Below are 18,865 nucleotides of genomic sequence, written 5' to 3'. Positions count from 1 at the left end.
TCTAACATGCTGTACTTGTGGTCATACTTCCATGAGCAGGCATGTTGTGTAAGAGTTTAAGTTTTGTGCACTAGTGTATAAATTTTTATCCCATCAAGTAAAGTTGATCTACAACAACATATAACTCTTCATAGCAAGCTAAATAAAGAACTAATACATAAGCTTCTCGTATAGTGATTGTAAACAACTGCTTTGTATTGATTGAACAGAACTAACACATAGGATTTGAAATACTCAACATGCAAGGAGAACAGAACTACTTTGTCGATTTATACGCCTTGAGTGGTTTCTTTAGGTGTCCGATTTTCCAGCTTTTGACATTGTTTTCAAATCGAGGAATGCATAGTTGTCCAGATATTTAGGAGAGTGCCTTTGTCTATTACTGCATTATGGCCCTTCCGGCTGAGTTTGCTGGTTTGTTACAATGATCTGCAAATTTGTTTTGCTTACTATAGAGAATCTGAAAGACCAAAAAATAGTACATGGCAAATACAAATAACAACAATCAAGTGAAAAAGGAAATTTCTTTTCATTCATACTAGCTTTAATTAATGACTAGTTGTTTGAAGCTTACATATCTGTCAAATTGTTGTTGGAGAAAATAATTGCACTGTTTCTACTGCTTCAAAAAGAAGAGAAATAAAGATAATAGATGCGGGATAAATGTCATCAGTCATATTGGGCCTTGTCATCTATACGTGTCTAAGGGTTAGTTTTATTTTTTCCATTCATGTATATATTTAGTTTATTTTTTATCTTAAGAATAAGTTAGAGGCGGTTTAGGCAGAATATTCTAGAATGACATCTCACAATATTCTTTAAGGTTTTCCTTTTTTTAGTTTTTTTTTTGTGTATAAATACGTTGGTAATCTGTATGGTATGAGAATTTTTAATTCTTGCTCTTTAATTCTTTGAAGTTTTTCATGGTATCAGAGCTTCTACAGAAACATTCATCTTCTTTCTGAATTTCTCTCAAATCATGCTAATATTGCTGATGATTCTTCTCCATCAACACTGTTTTAAAAAACTGTATCGGCAACATCTCTACAAGTCTTGTCTCCTTCCGATAATCCAGATATGTTGTTGCCGAACATAACTTTTGATGGTAGTTGCTATGAAAATTGGAGGAGAGGAGTGCTTATTTCTCTCTCGGCTAAAAATAAGCTTGGATTCATCACTGGAGATTGTAAATGTCCTACTGAGGATTCACCATTGTTCAGGAGATGCAATGACATGGTCATTTATTGGTTGTTGAACTCTCTTAGCAGGAAAATTTTTGAAAGCATAATTTACTCCCAAATAGCTAGGGAGATTTGGATTGAGCTAGAGGATCGATATGGTCAAGCTGATGGAGCAAGGCTTTTTTAGTTGCAAAGGGAGCTCAATAATGTCGGTCAATGTACTAATGATGTAGCAAGCTATTTTACCAAATTGAAAAGAATTTGGGATCAACTAAAACTCCTAAATACATTTATGAATTGCAAATGTACTTGTGATTGTGGAGCAAAGACTCATAATATTAAAATGAACGAAGACCAGCAACTAATACAATTTTTAATGGGTCTTAATGATGCTTTTACTGGTGTGAGAGGAAATATTCTCATGATGAAGCCTCTTCCTAGCACTGCTCAAGCTTACTCTATAATTTTGCATGAAGAATCTCAAAGGGAAGTTTATTCTAATAATTCTCTTACTACTGACTCGTCCGCCTTTATGATTTCTGGACAAAATTTGTATACTTCTAAGAATTCTGGAGAATACAGGGCAAAGATACAAGTAGGAAGTTCAAGTTTTGAGAATAAAAAGAATGATCTATTTTGCAAATATTGCAAGAAATCTGGACATCTCAAAGAAGACTGTTATAAACTTGTTGGTTATCCTGCACATTTTAAATTCAACAGGTAGAGAAAAGGAAATTTTAGGAGTTATCAAGCTAATGCAACCATCGAACAAGACTTCAACAAAGGAGGAACTATCAATGAAATAGTCACCAATCAAGGATTCACTAATGAGCAATGTGAAAAATTGATTCAGATGTTCAGAACAGTACAAACAGGTTCTACAACAACTTCTGAGGCCAGTGCAAATCTGGCTTGTATGCATTATGGTTTTCATGTCTTTAGTTTTAGATCTTTCTTTTCTAAAATTACCAACCACATTTGGATAATAGATTCTGGGGCATTTGAGCACATGATATTTGATAAATCTTTACTGCACAATGTCTTAACTCTTTCTTATCCAATTTTAGTCACTTTGCCCAATTCCTTCAAGGTGAAGGTGGACTATGTGGGAAGTCTACACCTTACTCCTGAACTTGAAATTCATAATGTGCTTTTTGTACCCATATTTAAATATAATCTACTCTCAGTTTCTCAATTGTATAATCAATTTGATTGTGACGTTATCTTTTCTAAATCTACCTGTACAATGCAGACCCCTTTTTTGAAGAGGAATCTGGTTCTTGTTAATATTTCAGCAGGCCTCTATGTGATGAAGGATAACACATCCCATATGCAGCTTATTCCTCAGAAATCTTTGTCTCCAGTTTCTTTGAATTCTAGTCTAGAGTTTAAGTCTAGTTTGTCTCCTAAATCAACCTGTCAAAAGGATGATATTATTTTAAGCAATGGTTGTACTGCTCTTTCCAGTAGAAATATCAATAACAATATTCTTGGTTATTCAGCTTTTTCCAGTACTATTTTGTGGCACAATAGATTAGGACACTAGAATTTTGATGCTATGAAGCACATACATCAGTTGAAGTTAAATTATCATGAAAAATGGAGTTCCCTTGTTCTATATGTCCTATGGAGAGACAAACCAAACCATCTTTTCCTAAAAGTACCACTGGAAAAAAGTGTTGTTTTGAACTAATCCGCATAGATACTTGGGGGGCCCTATAAGATTCCTACATATAAAGGAGAAAGATATTTTTTAACAATAGTAGATGATTTCTCAAGATGTACTTGGACTTTTCTTTTATCTACTAAGTCTAATGCATTCCCTACTTTACAAAGTTTCATATCTCTAATTGAATGACAATTTTCTACCAAGATTAAGAGTATCCGATCTGATAATGCATTTGAATTGGGAACAAGGAATGATCCTAAAGAGTTTTTTCACTCAAAGGGTATTTTACATCAAACTTCTTATGTGGAAACACCACAACAGAATTGTGTAGTTAAGAGAAAGCATAGATACCTCTTGGAAACATGTCGAGCTTTATTATTTCAGTCTCAAGCTCCTAAAAGATTTTGGGGTGATTGTCTTCTCACCGCTACATATTTGATCAATAAATTTCTATCCTCTATATTAAAATAGAAATCCCCGTATCAGGTTTTATTTGGAACTGTTCCCAATTATAATTTTCTTAAACCTTTTGGGTATTTATGTTTTGTATCCAGTCTTTCCAGAAACAGGGACAAGCTTAGTCCTAGAGCTTTCCCTGGAATATTTTTAGGGTACCATTTTGGAAAAAAAGGCTACAAAATTCTCCAGCTACATAACAATCAGTTCATTATTTCAAGAAATGTCAGGTTTGTCGAAGATATTTTTCCTTTTGCCTCTTCTACACCTATGTCCACATTATTTCCTCAATTTTTTCCCATCGTAGATATAGAAGATACTTTGGTGTTTCCCCATCCATGTACTATTCCCAATGCCAATGACTCATGATCTCTCATCTTCCTTACCTACTTTATCTAGTCCTTCTCCTATTGGCTCTACAGATGGACTTACCTACTTTATCTAGTCCTTCTCCTATTGGCTCTACAGATGCCACTCCAGTGTTACCTTCAGAACAGGGTGCTTTACTGCAACAATCACAAAGGGTTCCTCAAAGACCTAGGTATTTATCAGATTACATTTGTGAAAATTCTTATTCTGTCATTTCTCCTAATCCACCTTCTTTTTCATTACATTGTTACTCTTTTTCTACTTTAACTACTTCTAATCAGGTTTTAGTTAATTCTATCTGTCAAATCAATGAACTTTCTATGCTCAAGCGATAATGCATCCTGGTTGGAGCACTGCCATGGCTAATGAACTTGAGGCTTTAGATGACAATAGTACCCAGGACATAGTCGAATTACCACATGGAAAGAAAGCATTGCCTTGCAAATGGGTGTATAAAGTGAAATTAAAGTCAGATGGTTCTTTACAACGATTGAAGTCTCATTTACTGATTCGGGGAGATACACAAAGGGAAGGGATTGATTACACCAAAAATTTCTCTCCCATGGTAAAAATCACTACTATCAGATGTCTTTTATCAATTGCGGTAAAAAGGGATTGGAAAGTTTGCCAGCTTGACGTAAACAATGCATTTTTTCATGGTGATCTTGATGAAGAAATATACATGAGATTTTCCCCCGGATTGACACCACCTTCTTCCAATCATGTGTGTTGACTACAAATTGCTTTATTGGCTAAAGTAGGCATCTTGTCAGTGGTATGCTCGTTTATTTTCAAATTGACAGGGGATTTTGTAACTATTTTGGCCATTTATGTCGATGATATATTGATCACTGAAAACAATACAAAAGAAATTTGTGAGATCAAAGGATTTCTACATTCTGAATTTAAGATAAAAGATTTGGGAGCAGCCCATCATTTCTTAGGAATGGAATTAGTACGAGAAAATGAAGGGATGATCATTACCTAGAGGAAAGTTTCCTTAGAACTTTTAACTGAATTTGACTGTGAGGGTTGTCACACCACTTCTACTCCTTTGGATCCAAGTTTTAAAATTTCTTCCTCCTCTAGTGAGCCACTATCAGATCCAACATTTTATCTGCAACTTCTGGGAAAGCTGAATTTTTTGACCAATACTAGGCCTGATCTAGCTTATACTGTACAAACTTTCAGCCAATATATGCAGAATCCTTGTACTGGACATCTTAAGGTGGCTTATCATGCTTTGCGTTACCTGAGCAAAGATCCAAGATTGGGGCTTTACTTATCTCCCGATCCTTATCTTAAAATCTAAGTATTTTGCGACTCCGATTGGGCTATATATTCAGATTCTCATCGATCTGTTAGCATTTTTTTTTGAGTCTTGGGGGTTGTCCAATTTCCTGGAAATCGAAGAAACAGCCGGTTGTTGTACTCTCTTCTGCGGAAGCTGAGTATCGGTCTATGCGTCGCCTTGTCGCTGAAATTACCTGGATTGTTCGTTTGCTTCAGGACTTGACCGTTAATCCCTCTTTCCCAGTGCCCATTAGTTGCGATAGTTAGGCGGCCATTCATATAGCTCAAAATCCCTTTTTTCACGAATGAACCAAGCATATTGAGCTTGATTGCCATTTCATTCGTGAAAAACTTCTCGACGGTCTAATTTCCTTATCTTTTGTTCCTTCTTCTTCTCAGCTAGCTGACCTGATCACTAAGGCATTGGCAGGGCCTCTTCATCGATCTTTATTGCACAAGTTGCAAGTCCGATCACCGGCCATCAACTTGAGAGGGGGTGGTGCCGGCGAAAATAATTGCACTGTTTCTACTGCTTCAAAAAGAAGAGAAATAAATATAGTTGATGCGGGCTAAAAGTCATCAGTCATATTGGGCCTTAGGGTTATTTTTATTTTTTCCATTCATGTATATATTTAGTTTGTTTTTTATCTTTAGAATAAGTTAGAGGCAGTTTAGGCAGAATATTCTAGAATGACAGCTCACAATATTCTTTTAGGTTTTCCTTTTTTTAGTTTTTCTTTGTGTATAAATACAATGGTAATCTGTATGGTATGACACACAATTATACGAAGAGAATTTTCAATTCTTGCTCTTTCATTCTTTGAAGTTTTTCACAAATAAGTAAACAAAAAGACCAAAAGTTCTCCCTTTTCTTATTACAAGTTAGTCAAAGAGACAGGTCGCAAACAAAAAGATCAACAACAACAGCATACTCGGTGAAATCCCACAAAGTAGGTCTGGGGAGGGTAGAGTGTGCATAGACCTTACCCCTACCATTTGGATGTAGAGAAGCTGTTCCCAAGAAACCCTCAGCTCAAATTAAGCTAATGCAAACAAACCGACCAAAAATGTAAATCTCTTTTTACAATTGTTGTACTACTGTTGAAACATAAGTACCTTGGCGAAAAAAGTGGCTACCAGAATGTTTCTAAATCACATACAATTGTTACTTATCATATAACGTAGACACATGAAGCAAGTTAACTCAAAAGACAGGCTTAATTGAAAGGACTAATTGATACGGACCTCAACAGAATTTCCATAGTTGTCTTCAGTTTCATGCTGAATATTCTTGGCAGAGATCCCAACCGATTTTGCACAGTCACTTATATGAATCAGCTGAAGAGTGGTTATGTCTACAAAATCCTGTGGAATCGAATACATGATCCAACAACGGTTAATGACTAGTCTTTTAAGGCATGGAAAGTGATCACTACTAGCTCTCCAGTTATGCAAGTACAAATGTTTCAGTCGCAAGAGCTTCAAGTGTGGAAACCCTCCCTCACCTACCTACTTCCCAATCTGCACCAATGCAGGCATCATATCCTAGCTTGAGGGCTTCGGGTTTGGGCAGCTTACCGAGAATCCCCAAATCCTCCCAATGCAAACGAGTACCAGTAAAAGCTAACTTCGTAAGGTTCTTCGGAAAAGTACCTAGAGTAGGAAGAGCAAAAGATGTATCATATATCGGTCTTCCAATTATCTTTCTTATCTTAAACTTCAGTTTCGTAAGCTGATCTAAGCGGCAAAGATCATGGAAGACCTTGTCCCTTCTTATGTAGTCTTCTTGGATACCACATATTTGCAACTTCTTTACATAGGGAAGTAGTCTAAGCATTGATGAAGTACAAGATAGAGGATTCCACCCAGACAGACACTGTAAATTTCTCAAACGCTCACTTCTCTGTATAGACTCATGTTGATTCAAGTAATTCCAGTCCAAAGAGAGATGCCTCAATTATGACATCTTGAAAATTTTCGATGGTAATGTGAAAGGCCTAGTATACTTCCACATGAGAGATGTTGGAGACCTAAGTATTAAAGTTTACAAATACTGAAGGCTAGCTATTGATGGTGGAATGAAAATATCCCAATCATTAGTGGACGCGTAAACACTCAAAGCTAGATATCGCAAGTGAAATAGTTCAACTATACAATTGGGAAAAGCGTCCAATGTAAGTGAAGCAAGATCAAAGACTTATAGTACCTTGAAACGCTTCAACTCTTGAATCATTATTGAGCTTGAGGTGTCTTCAGTAAAGAGGAGAACAGAACAGGAATCATTATTATGAACCATAGACAACTGACTGGAGACAAGTTTGGATTGCTTTGATCGGATGCTGATCCGAACTTGCTTTGTAGAAAAGTACCTGGATTTTGATTATCCGTAATAACATTCACAAAATTTTTGTTTCGATCTTCTATCAAGCAGAGTTCACGGATCACATCATGCATTCCACAAGCTTTTATTTTTCCATCGAAACTACTCCCCCTGTGGATGAAAATTAAGTTTCGATCTATAAGATCTTTAACACATTTTTCTGCCACTTCTTCTATGTTTTTCATTGTTTCTACCTTCAAAAAACCCTCAGCTGCCCATAATTTCACAAGTTTATTCACATAAATCACTTTGTCCTCAGGGAAGATTGTAAAATATAGAAAGCATGGTCTTAGGTGATGTGGCAAGTGATGGTAACTCAAAGCCAACACTCTCATGCATTGGACATCAGGGTCTGTGCTTACCACCGAACTTACATTCTCGGAAACACTTCTCCATTCATCCAATGCTTCACCAATTTTGGAAAGAAGTCCAGCAATAACAATAATTGCCAGAGGTAATCCCACACATTTCTGAGCAATTTGCTTCCCAAGTTGTTTAAATTCAGGGGGGATACAGTGTTCTACGCTCTTCTCTTCAGTAACTTCCAACTTTCATCAAGATTCAAGAGTCGCATTTGATTAGGAGGCTTACCTGCTAGCATATTCAGCTACTTCCGTATTCCGAGTGGTCAACAGTATTCGGCTTCCACAGTTACAATCTGTGAAACATAGCTTGATATCATCCCAAGTTCCTACGATCCATATTATAGGTCCATCCCATGCCTTATTTTTTTTCATTGGCTGCAAGGGTTGAAAATTTGGGAAAAAGAAATGTCAAACAACAACAAACCAGCCCCTGTTCTTGGCAGAAAAAAGAGTCAAAAATTTTTGCATACCTAACCCTTCACTTTGTCAAAATTGGCTACAGAAAAATCTGCTCTTCGATAGTATTTTTTATTTCACCAATGGCATCAATGTGGCTATTTTTTGCCTATATAAGGAGCTTCTCAGCTCATTTGTTTGGGACACCAACACCAACACCAAGATGAGAGAAAAACAATAGAGAGCAGAGTATTTCATAGACTGTGATAAAATTAGTCTGTGAAGGAAAAATTAGAGTGAACGATATTTTAGTAAGTTGGGAGTCAAAAGAGTATTATTTCTTTTGAGTGTGTAGTAGTTACCTTGAGTATTGTATTGTGACTACGGTGTAAAATTCCTTACTAGGTATTTTAGTAAGGCGGAAGTCAAAAGAGGGTTATTTCTTTTGAGTGTGTGGCAGTCACTTTGAATATTGTATTTATGACTACGGTGTAAAAATTCCTTACTATAGTAATATCAGTTTCTCCTCTTGCTCTGTGCTTTTTTCCCTTATTTAGGAGGATTTTCATGTAAAAATCTTGGTGTCATTATTGCTCTTATTGTTCTTTTTGATTAACCATATTATTGTTGTCATAATTATTGCTTTTTATTACCACAATATTATTACCGTAGCGGGATTTATTTTATTTGAAGTCTCACCCAACTCCATTAGTTTTCGGCCTTTTGGGAGGTGCCCAAAAATAAATCCGTGAGGGCTTGGCCCAAAGTAGACAATACATACTAGTGCGGAGTTTGGGTGAAGTTATACGCGGTCCCAACAAGTGGTATCAGAGCCAGGTTCGGATGTGTCGGAGTAATGGACTGTGTTTTTTGAGAAGTTTCCGGTGTGACAACAAGACTAGAGATCTGCAGGTGGTGCCTTGTGTCGAAAGTCTTCTTGACAACTGGTGGTCAAGCGGCGTATTCCATTGGTTGGTAGTAGCGGTATAGAATATTTGGCTGGTGTCTTATGTCGAAAGTCTTTCTAGAAAGTGGTGGTCAGAAGGCCTGTCCCTTGGGTGATAACGGTAATACAAGATGTTTGGTAGATTTGTTTGGTAAATCGTATGAAGTGACCTAGAAGTTGGAGATCTGCGGTTGATGCCTTGTGTCGAAAATCTTCTTGACAAGTGATGGTCAAGCGATATTTTCTACTGGTTGGTAGTAGTGGTACAAGATGTTTGGCAAATCATGTGAAGTGACCTAGTAGTTGTAGATCTACGGTTGATGCCTTGTGTCGAAAGTCTTCTTGACAAGTGGTGGTCAAACGGCCTATCCCACTGGTTGATAGTGGCGGTACAAGATGTTTAACAGATCATGTGAAGTGACCTAGTAGTTGGAGATCTACGATTGATGCCTTGTGTCGAAAGTCTTGTTGACAAGTGGTGGTCAATCGGTGTGTCCCACTGGTTGGTAGTGGCGGTACAAAATGTTTGGCAGATCTGTTTGGTAGATCATGTGAAGTGACCTAGAAGTTGGAGATTTATGGTTGGTGTTATGTGTAGAAAGTCTTCTTGACAAGTGGTGGTCAAGAGGCGTGCCCCACTGGTTGGTAATGGCGGTACAAGATATTTGGCAGATCTGTTTGACAAATCATGTGAAGTGACCTAGTAGTTGGAGATCTACGATTGATGTCTTGTGTCGAAAGTCTTCTTGACAAGTGGTGGTCAAGCGGCGTGTCCCACTGGTTGGTAGTGGCAGTACAAGATGGTTAGCGAGATCAAATAGATTATCGCTGAAGAGGAGGTCAAAAAGTCAAAGGGTAGAGTCATCCAAATACCCATCCTCAGAGTATTTCCTCGTTAATGATGAGGGCGGGCCAGAAGTCCAGGAGTGAATAAAGTTGTCTACCAGTGGCAAGGGATCACAAGGGTGGAAACCAATTCCCAGAAGAGATAAAGGTCATGAGGAGCATGGTGCGTAGATGACTTAAGGCCACCACAAACCTAGCCATCCAATGGGTTGCGAGGAGTGGCAGTAGATTCCCTACAGAAGAGATCTATGCGGGATGAGTGGGCAGTGAATCTACAGCATGGGCAAGCAGAGCTTGCAGTTGAGGGAATGCTATGCAGGTCAAGAACCAGGCTAGCACCAAGCGGACCATTGGGCCGCGACAACGTAAATAAGGACCTGAGTGCAGGCTTCTTTGCGGGAGACGAGCGTTAAAGAAAGAGAAGGGAAATATGACCAACATTCCTTATTCTTCAGTAGTTGGGAGTTTAATGTATGCAATGATGTGTACCATACCCGATATTGCTCACGCAGTTAGTGTTGTCAGCAGGTTTCTTAAAAATCCAGGAAAGGAGCACTCGAAAGCAGTCAAATGGATATTGAGGTACCTAAGAGGAACCTCAAAAGACTGTTTGTGTTTTTGGAGGATATGATCCAATCTTGAAGGGTTATACAGATGCTGATATAGCAAGTGACCTTGATAATAAAAAATCTACTATTGGATTTTTGTTTATATTTTTAGGGGGAGCTATATCATGGCAGTCGAAGTTGCAGAAGTGTGTCGTACCATCTACAACTGAAGCTGAGTATATTGCGGCTACTGAATCTGGAAAGGAAATGATATGTCTCAAGAGGTTCCTTTAAGAATGACTGAAAATCCTGCGAATATGCTGACAAAGGTGGTCCCAAAAGGCAAGTTTGAATTGTGCAAAGAACTTGTCTGCATGAGCTCTCTCGGAGAAGGCGTGGATACCTCCTTTAGGTGCATGGGACTAGAGGGGGAGATTTGTAGGTCCATCCCATGCCTTATTTTTCTTCATTGGCTGTAAAGGTTGAAAATTTGGAAAAAAGAAATGTCAAACAACAACAAACCAGCCCATGTTTATGGCAGAAAAAACTGTCAAAAATTTCTGCATATCTAACCCTTCACTTTGTCAAAATTAGCTATAGAAAAATCTGCTCTTCAATAGTATTTTTGATGTCACCAATGACATCAATGTAGGCTATTTTTTTTCCTATATAAGGAGCTTCTCAGCTCATTTGTTGGAACACCAACACCAACACCAAGATGAGAGAAAAAAAAATAGAGATCAGAGTATTTCACAGACTGTGATAGAATTACTGTGTGAAGGAAAAATTAGAGTGAGCGATATTTTAGTAAGGTGGGAGTCAAGAGAGTGTTATTTCTTTTGAGTGTGTAGTAGTCACCTTGAGTATTGTACTGTGACTACGGCGTAAAATTCCTTACTAGGTATTTTAGTAAGGTGAGAGTCAAAAGAGGGTTATTTCTTTTGAGCGTGTGGTAGTCACTTTGAATATTGTATTTGTGACTATGGTGTAAAAATTCCTTACTATAGTAATATCAGTTGCTCTTCTTGGTCCGTGATTTTTTTCTTATTTTGAAGGGTTTCCATGTAAAAATCTTGGTTTCATTATCTCTCTTATTGTTCTTGTTGATTATGTCGAGAAGCAACGCAATCCAACACCGGAGAAATAGAGGAAGCATGTCCAATATTTAAAGTCTCACCCAACTCCATTAGTTTGAGACCTTTTGGGAGGTGCCCAAAAATAAATCCTTGAGGGCTTGGCCCAAACCGGACAATATCATATAAGTGCGGAGTTCGTGTGAAGTTACTCGCGGTCCCAACACATATGTCATCAATGACTACCAAATACCTCCTCCCTTTTAGACATTTTTGCAATCTGTCCGCTAGTTGCCTATCATCTTGGTGCTCATGAAACTCATCAGTCTTTCCACTGGTAGAAGTAAGCAGACTTAGGACAACATTTTTTGCACAATACACTTGTGAAACAGTAGCTTTTGCACGAATGTCAAAGTGTGACATTATGAATGAATCATTGTAGATTTTGTTAGCCAAAGTTATCTTACCAATGCCCCCCATACCTACAATTGAGACAACTTCTAGGTCAGTTGAACCTCTAGCAAGTTGATCTTGCATCATCTCAAACTCATTCTCATGGCCAACCATTATATTCTGAGGCTCCCCAACATGTTGAGATGTAGTACTGGCGAGAGCCAAGTTATGTGCTTATATATCTGCGCTTTTGGTGCACATGTTGTGCGTTTCCATCCACTTGTTGACCCTTGAATCAATGCATCCTACTGCTTGTTGAAGTTTGGGAAAAGCCCCTATTCGTGAAATTAGAGTTTTATAATTTCTTGACTCTGAGTCCTCCATGTCTTCGGTGTGGTAGACAAGCTCTATGATTTCAGCTTCCAAGCTTGTCAATGCTTCATCGTCGCCTGTCGGTTTCTCCATAATATCTCTCAGGGATTCAAGTTTCTTATAGAACGATTGAAAATTACATCGAGTAACTTCCATTGATTGTTGTATGGTCCTCATAAGACAAGTAACAGCAACATAAGCCATTTATCCCTCTCTCAATCAAAAGAAACTCTCTTATATGTGTGATGGAATTGCGAATTTGTCAAAGTTCTGCACTCAAAAGGCTAATTTCACATTGTACATAAAGGGACAGAAATTTCAATGTGATAGTAGTCCAAATTCAAAAATCATATATTTCTCAAATAAAATAGAGAAAAAAAAACAAAATGCCCTAAAAAAACTTTATTAAAGGGACAGGTTGCGAAGAATGCCCATTAACTTAACTTTGCTGGTTTCTCTGATAAACAAATAGAAAGATTGAAAAAAAACCTTTGGTCTTTGTCTTTCTATCTGTTTAATTCAAAAATAAGCAAAATTACGTTAGTGGACAGTTTCATAATAACTTTACAGCTAATTTTGAAGATTCTTCTGTTTAATTAACATGCATACTAGGAGACAAAAACATTAAGTGATTTCTTTTTATTTGTTTTAGCCTTGTTGGACAGAATTACTGTAATAACCCACACCTTTTAACGAGGGGTAAAGGGATAATTTGACCATATATTTATTATCAATTAAGAGGATTTAAAAAGAGTGGGCCCCAGCCACTCCCTTTTTTCAGTTTCATGCTTAAAAGAAAGAAACGAAAGAAGAGTATATTATTAGGGTAATTGATCTCCTCACTGTTGGGAGACAAAAAAAGTTGAGTGTGTTGGGCTATTTTGGGTGGCTTACATATTATGGTTGCTGCTATTTGGAGTGATTTTAACCTTTAGATAATGGTCTCACGAATTCATTATGGTGGTATATCCACGTATTATGTCAAATCTGTATAATAAGAGGTGATAATTTCTTTCTACTAATCAGTTGATCATTCAAAATTGGAGGTTCCATGAATAATTATCTACTACCGAAGTGAGGGAATTAAATTTGTTAATATTGAATAGGTACTGGAAAAAAAATGAAAATAAAGAAGAAACAGGAGACAATATATAATGCATGTGTGCGTAGTTACTGTTTGAGTTGCTATTGACTAATAGTGATTAATTAATCACTATATTGTTTAAGGATGATTTTTATTGGTCAATGTTGGAATTTCTTAGTATGTATAAACCTCACAAAGCTATGGCGTAATTGTTGCTGGACTTGTCACTATTGTTTTCTGCTCTTTTGTTTGGTTCAATGCCGAAAACATAGTTTCCATTTTGGCTTTATGACGGGTCATCATCGAGTGGCTGGGACTCAATAATGTGGAGACTTGGCAGCCCTCTTTGTTAGATTATTCTTAAATTCATGGGTTAAGATGTGAGATATTAAGATTTAGCTCTAAACTTAAAAGTTAGGGATATGGAGACTTGGCCCCGAATAAAATAATTGATATTGTTATTTAATATTTTATTTAGATTGATCCTATTGGTCGTTGTTGGTTGATGTTCTACACATTGCAAAGTTGGGGAAGTTGTTATTAACGAGGTAAGTGAGACTTTAAGCTTTGATGCTTGTTTTTCAAATCTGATTTATAAAAATAATATTTTTTTGGCCTAGTCCATGTGTTGGGACAGCGTGAACTTAGTAGAATTGGTGGTATTTAACTGGCTGTGGATAGATAATTTGTGAGGTGTCGTGAGAATTACTCAGTGGTGATATGCGAGGTGATGTTGGGGCGTTGAATTTATTTTCTTCGTTGACGTTATAGTCTCTAAGGGTATACATAGATGCCGTAATATGTTAGGGGCATTATTTATGTTGCCGTAATATGTTAGGGGCTTGTACATGCTGCCGTAGTAGACTTTTGGGGCATTATATATATGTTGTCGTGGAGTTGTCGGGGTGCTAGGTTGGTCACCTTCACTTCCATTTATGACAAATTGGGAGAGTTGATTGAGTTGAGTTACTGATACGATAGAAATTTGGTACGTATCAAAAACAAGTCAAAAATAGTCCACAAACAAAGGGTAACCCGAGAGCTCAACAAATACCAAATCTCGGTTCCAACAACATCAAGAAACAAGGTGTAAATGACACCAAAAGCACTTACAACAACAAGAGATAAACAACAATAACAAGAGGAACAACACTACAATAACAACAATCCAACGGTTACAAGATTACAAGAACAACAAGAACCAAACGGTTCACTAAACTACACAACTAGTACATGATATGTAAAGATAGGAAGTGAGACATACACTATTACAAGGTTAAGAACTGTAACACTCCGATTTTCTAAACCGGAATGCTACACAGTGCTTATGACCTCGAAAGACCACAATCTAACCCATGACTGATATCTGTACCTGTACACTGCATAATATACATGTAAAATGCGTAAAAACATGAACAATAGGCTATAAGATTTAACTGATAAAGTGTCTGACAAAACAACATTCATGTGGGTGATAAATACCCAAAACAACTGAAGTCTGAATCAAATCTGAACTGAATCTGAAAGTCTCTAAATACTGTCTAAAATAAGGAGTTGAAGGAACATGTCTCCAACTAACTCCGTCTAACAAAAATGAACTGAAATAATGAATGACATAAAATAATATCGTCCTCAGATGGATGAGGACTCACCGCCACTCTGCGTGCTTGAATGCTACAACTACTGCTGATATGGAACTCGTTCCTCTAAACCTATGGTGTAACATGAAAAGAAAGCACCATAGCGCAAATGCGTCAGTACAACTGGAGTACTGAATATATGAGTGAGGTAGGCTAAATACAAAAGAGTTTACATGCATGAACAATGCTAACTGACTGACTGATATGAACGTAAGAGTGCAAACATGTATACATAGTAACTAGAATCGTGAATACGTGATTTACTGATGACTAACATGACTGCTACTGTAATTCTGATAACATGGGTGACTGTGTCTGATAGTCCTAAAGCTAATAGAACTATCTGAGTTCTGTACTATAACTGAATTTGACTGTATCTGACAGTCCTGATATACTAAAATCTAAAGAACTATCTGAGTTCTTTTATTGAGACTGATACTGAAACTGTGGGAGGTAGTTGTTTAACTGACATGGCCAAATAATGCATATAGCTAAGTTGGGCTCCAGTCTCTGCCCCGACTGGAGGGGTGTCAATACCGTGCCACTGGTAGAGATAGCTGTGAGTGACCCTTAGCTGGCAGGTACTCGAATGAGAATGGTGGGAACCCTAAATTGACAGGTTAAGCCAACTCATCAACCCTAATCTGACAGATTAAGATATCTTAACCTATGCTGGATACGTAGTTCCAGAACACTAGGATGATTGCTAAGAATCACACCCTAAACTGGTAGGTGAATTCCCATTCTTGGGTTCACTCAGTGCTAACTTCTACTCCTATATGAAGAGACTGAACATGATGTAACTGACTGTACATGGACTGAGTAACTGACTTCCGTTGACTGATAAGATAGTACTACCATCTGAGAGTTTACTGAGATCATGAGATTTCTGAGGTTTCCTGAGTCACATGACTGACTGAGTTCTATAGATCATGGCTTGACTGAGATCATCGTGACAGTAAGACATGGATTTAGGCACACAACTGTATTTTTCAGGTACGAATACCCCCAGGACTCGATGAAAGAAAACTGACACACGTGACTGACTTAAATACATGATCAACATCAACACTCCATAATATCATAACTTGGGAAATTTCTTGAGGTACATGGTTATCCTACATCTTGTACATAAGTAGGATTCACAGATAAGCATTGAAAAATCTCATAAGACTAGTTCATGAACAATCCAACAACATTTACAAGACTCAATATCAACATGGAAGTCATTGGAACATAGTGGCATATCATGAATCCTTCACTTAGTCACAATTTAGCTATATTACATGATTTCTAGTTTCTTAGGCATTTTATCAAACACGTTGCATGCACTCTTTAAGGCATAGGTGTATTTCATAAATTTGCACTATATTAAACCACCCAATTCACGGGTTTCAACTAACATGATAATAACCTTCATGAAATACAATTAAAATACTATTCTATAGCACAAATAGCAAACACCAACATGAGTATGATCATATCACCATAAACAAACATAATTTAGTATTTAAAGATTGATTCTTGAACTCCAAGGACAAAAGGGATCCATGGATGAACACTGCACATACCTTAGTTCGTGATTTCGTGAAGATTGACGGTGAGATTTCCTTGAATTGAATCTTCTATGAAAACCCTAGGGCTTGTTCTTGAGAGTTTTTGAGAGAAATTGAGTTTAAGTTTCTGAATTAGGGCTTAAATTTCGTGTTATAAGGTTTATATACGGTGGAGAAATTAACCCTTTTAACCCTAAACACGTCATTACGTTTTCAGAAAATTTTCCAAATTGGACCTTTGGCGCGACGCGATGTTATCGCGCCGTGTCACTGGAAATTAACAACTGGGAAATGGAGGGATAGCGTGACGCGGAGCCATCGCGTTGCCCCCCTCTTTGAGACCTGGAACTTTGGTGAGACGCGCCAGGATCACGGAGCAATACTGTAATTTGAAAATTGTTATTTGAACTACCCCCGCGACACGCTGAAGGCTTAGGTCAGACACTATCTTACTAAAAAGGCCCTAACTCTTCGCCCGGGTGTCGAATTTGGGCAAATTATATTTCGATGGAAATATTATTCAATTTACCACGTGATATGAAGTGAAAATTATGGAAATATCACATGTATAAGAATGAATCTTTATTTCAAAGAAAGGTCTAATATTCTTGAGATTATTTCCAAGCTAAGAAAAAAGGCACGGGTATTACAAGAACCTAAAGATGTATTAAATCTAAGGACCCCTAAGGCTTACAATAGCAACACCATACTCTTAAGTGACAGAAGAGGGATTCCTCCGCTCAAGCACCAACGTTTCCAAGAAATACACAATCACAAGTGAATCCACACTTGTTCATGTCCTAGTTTAGGCCTAGAGACCCTCTCTCTCAAGAGATGTGTTCTTTCGACAATATCCAACAAAAACTAATGAACTAAAACCCTATATTAATCTATTTATAGTACTTTACAAATAAAAAGATAAAATGACAACAAGGCCCTTTAATGACCAAGTAGGCAAATAGGCACCCATGGAGTGTTTTTTGGGGAGGTTTGGAGCCCTTTTTAACACTTCAACTCGTACACCTCTAAGGTTACATAAAAAATACTCAAAAATGTTCATATTCATGATCGTACTTGTATCATCCTCTCCATCTTAAGAGGAATTTGACCTCAAATTCATGGCACTAGCCAAATGAAAATGACTCCAAAACAGTCTACAAAATAAGAAGAAACCGAGAACACAACAATTTCAAGTCTCGACAAACATCTTCATTTTGCACCTTAGCTTCCTCTCCATCTTGATATTTGACTTCAATCTCATCCGTCTCAATTGAGTTAAGCCCAGAAGTTTCACTACAAAATAACAAATGGGTTAGTTATAAAAGAAAAGTCCCCACACTCTCTTTTTATTTCTTTGTTCTCGGATTCCTCACACTTAATCTCACAAGTGTTTTATGCTTGCTTGTAATCCATGAGGTGTTGAGAGGTAAATTCCAATGTTTACAACGACTCCAAAATAGAAAAAAATACACAAGAACGTAAATACAAAGAACGGTTTCAAACTAACTCACAATCTAGTAAGTGGTTACTAGCTTGTAAGTTAGTATTGGAATCAACAAAAAAAACAACAAAATGAAACTAGAAGATCAAATTTGAGCTTAAAATTTGTCGTATGAACAGTAATTGGTGACGTGTCACCCCCTAAATGGTCATGGGCCTACATAAGTTTTAATCACCATTCTTGGAATTTTTAGTCCTTATACCTTTGGAATGGAAGACAATTAGTATTTGGAGGGAAAAACACAAGTCTTGTAACTCTTTTCAAATTCAACTCAAAAAAGTGAGATTAGACTTATACTAGTTTCCACAAAACAAGGCTCCTAGAAATGAGAAAAGTGGTTGAAAAAGTTGCTGTCAGAGTCAAAGAGTGATGTGAGCTAGTCCTTTTACCAACAAGTCTTCCAACTTTGTCTTCACCTTTTCAAGATCTATTAACTACTTTAAGTTGGTAAAGACAAGAGAAGTGATGAAGGACAACAAGAACATAACAAATTTTCAAGAACAACAATAACAACAATAACAACACCTTCAACGGCCACTCTAACCTCCACAACAAGTCCACAAATTTTAGTCTAGGTCTTTGTTCACAACACAACTTTAACAAATTTTTAAGCTCAAATATAAATCTAGATACCTTTAGTGTTAGTGAATCAAGAAACAACAAGAACACTACAAGTTTTGTCCAATATTACAACAAGAAGACTACAAGTTTCTCGGCCATGAACAAGAACAAGAACAAGAACAAGAACACTTCTTTCTCTTTTTATATTTTGATTTTCTAGCAAGCCCAAGATTGAT

General features: G+C 37.2%; 1 pseudogene; it reads right to left on the bottom strand.

Annotated features, from left to right (window-relative positions):
• Window positions 1-6,198: 6,198 nt before the first annotated feature.
• Window positions 6,199-12,679, bottom strand: LOC124890520 (annotated as a pseudogene).
• Window positions 12,680-18,865: the final 6,186 nt, after the last annotated feature.

This window comes from Capsicum annuum, unplaced genomic scaffold (genome assembly GCF_002878395.1).
Source record: "Capsicum annuum cultivar UCD-10X-F1 unplaced genomic scaffold, UCD10Xv1.1 ctg1935, whole genome shotgun sequence".
NCBI lineage: Eukaryota > Viridiplantae > Streptophyta > Magnoliopsida > Solanales > Solanaceae > Capsicum > Capsicum annuum.
Note: the sequence above shows the minus strand (reverse complement) of the source record. Positions and strands in the feature narration are given on the sequence as shown.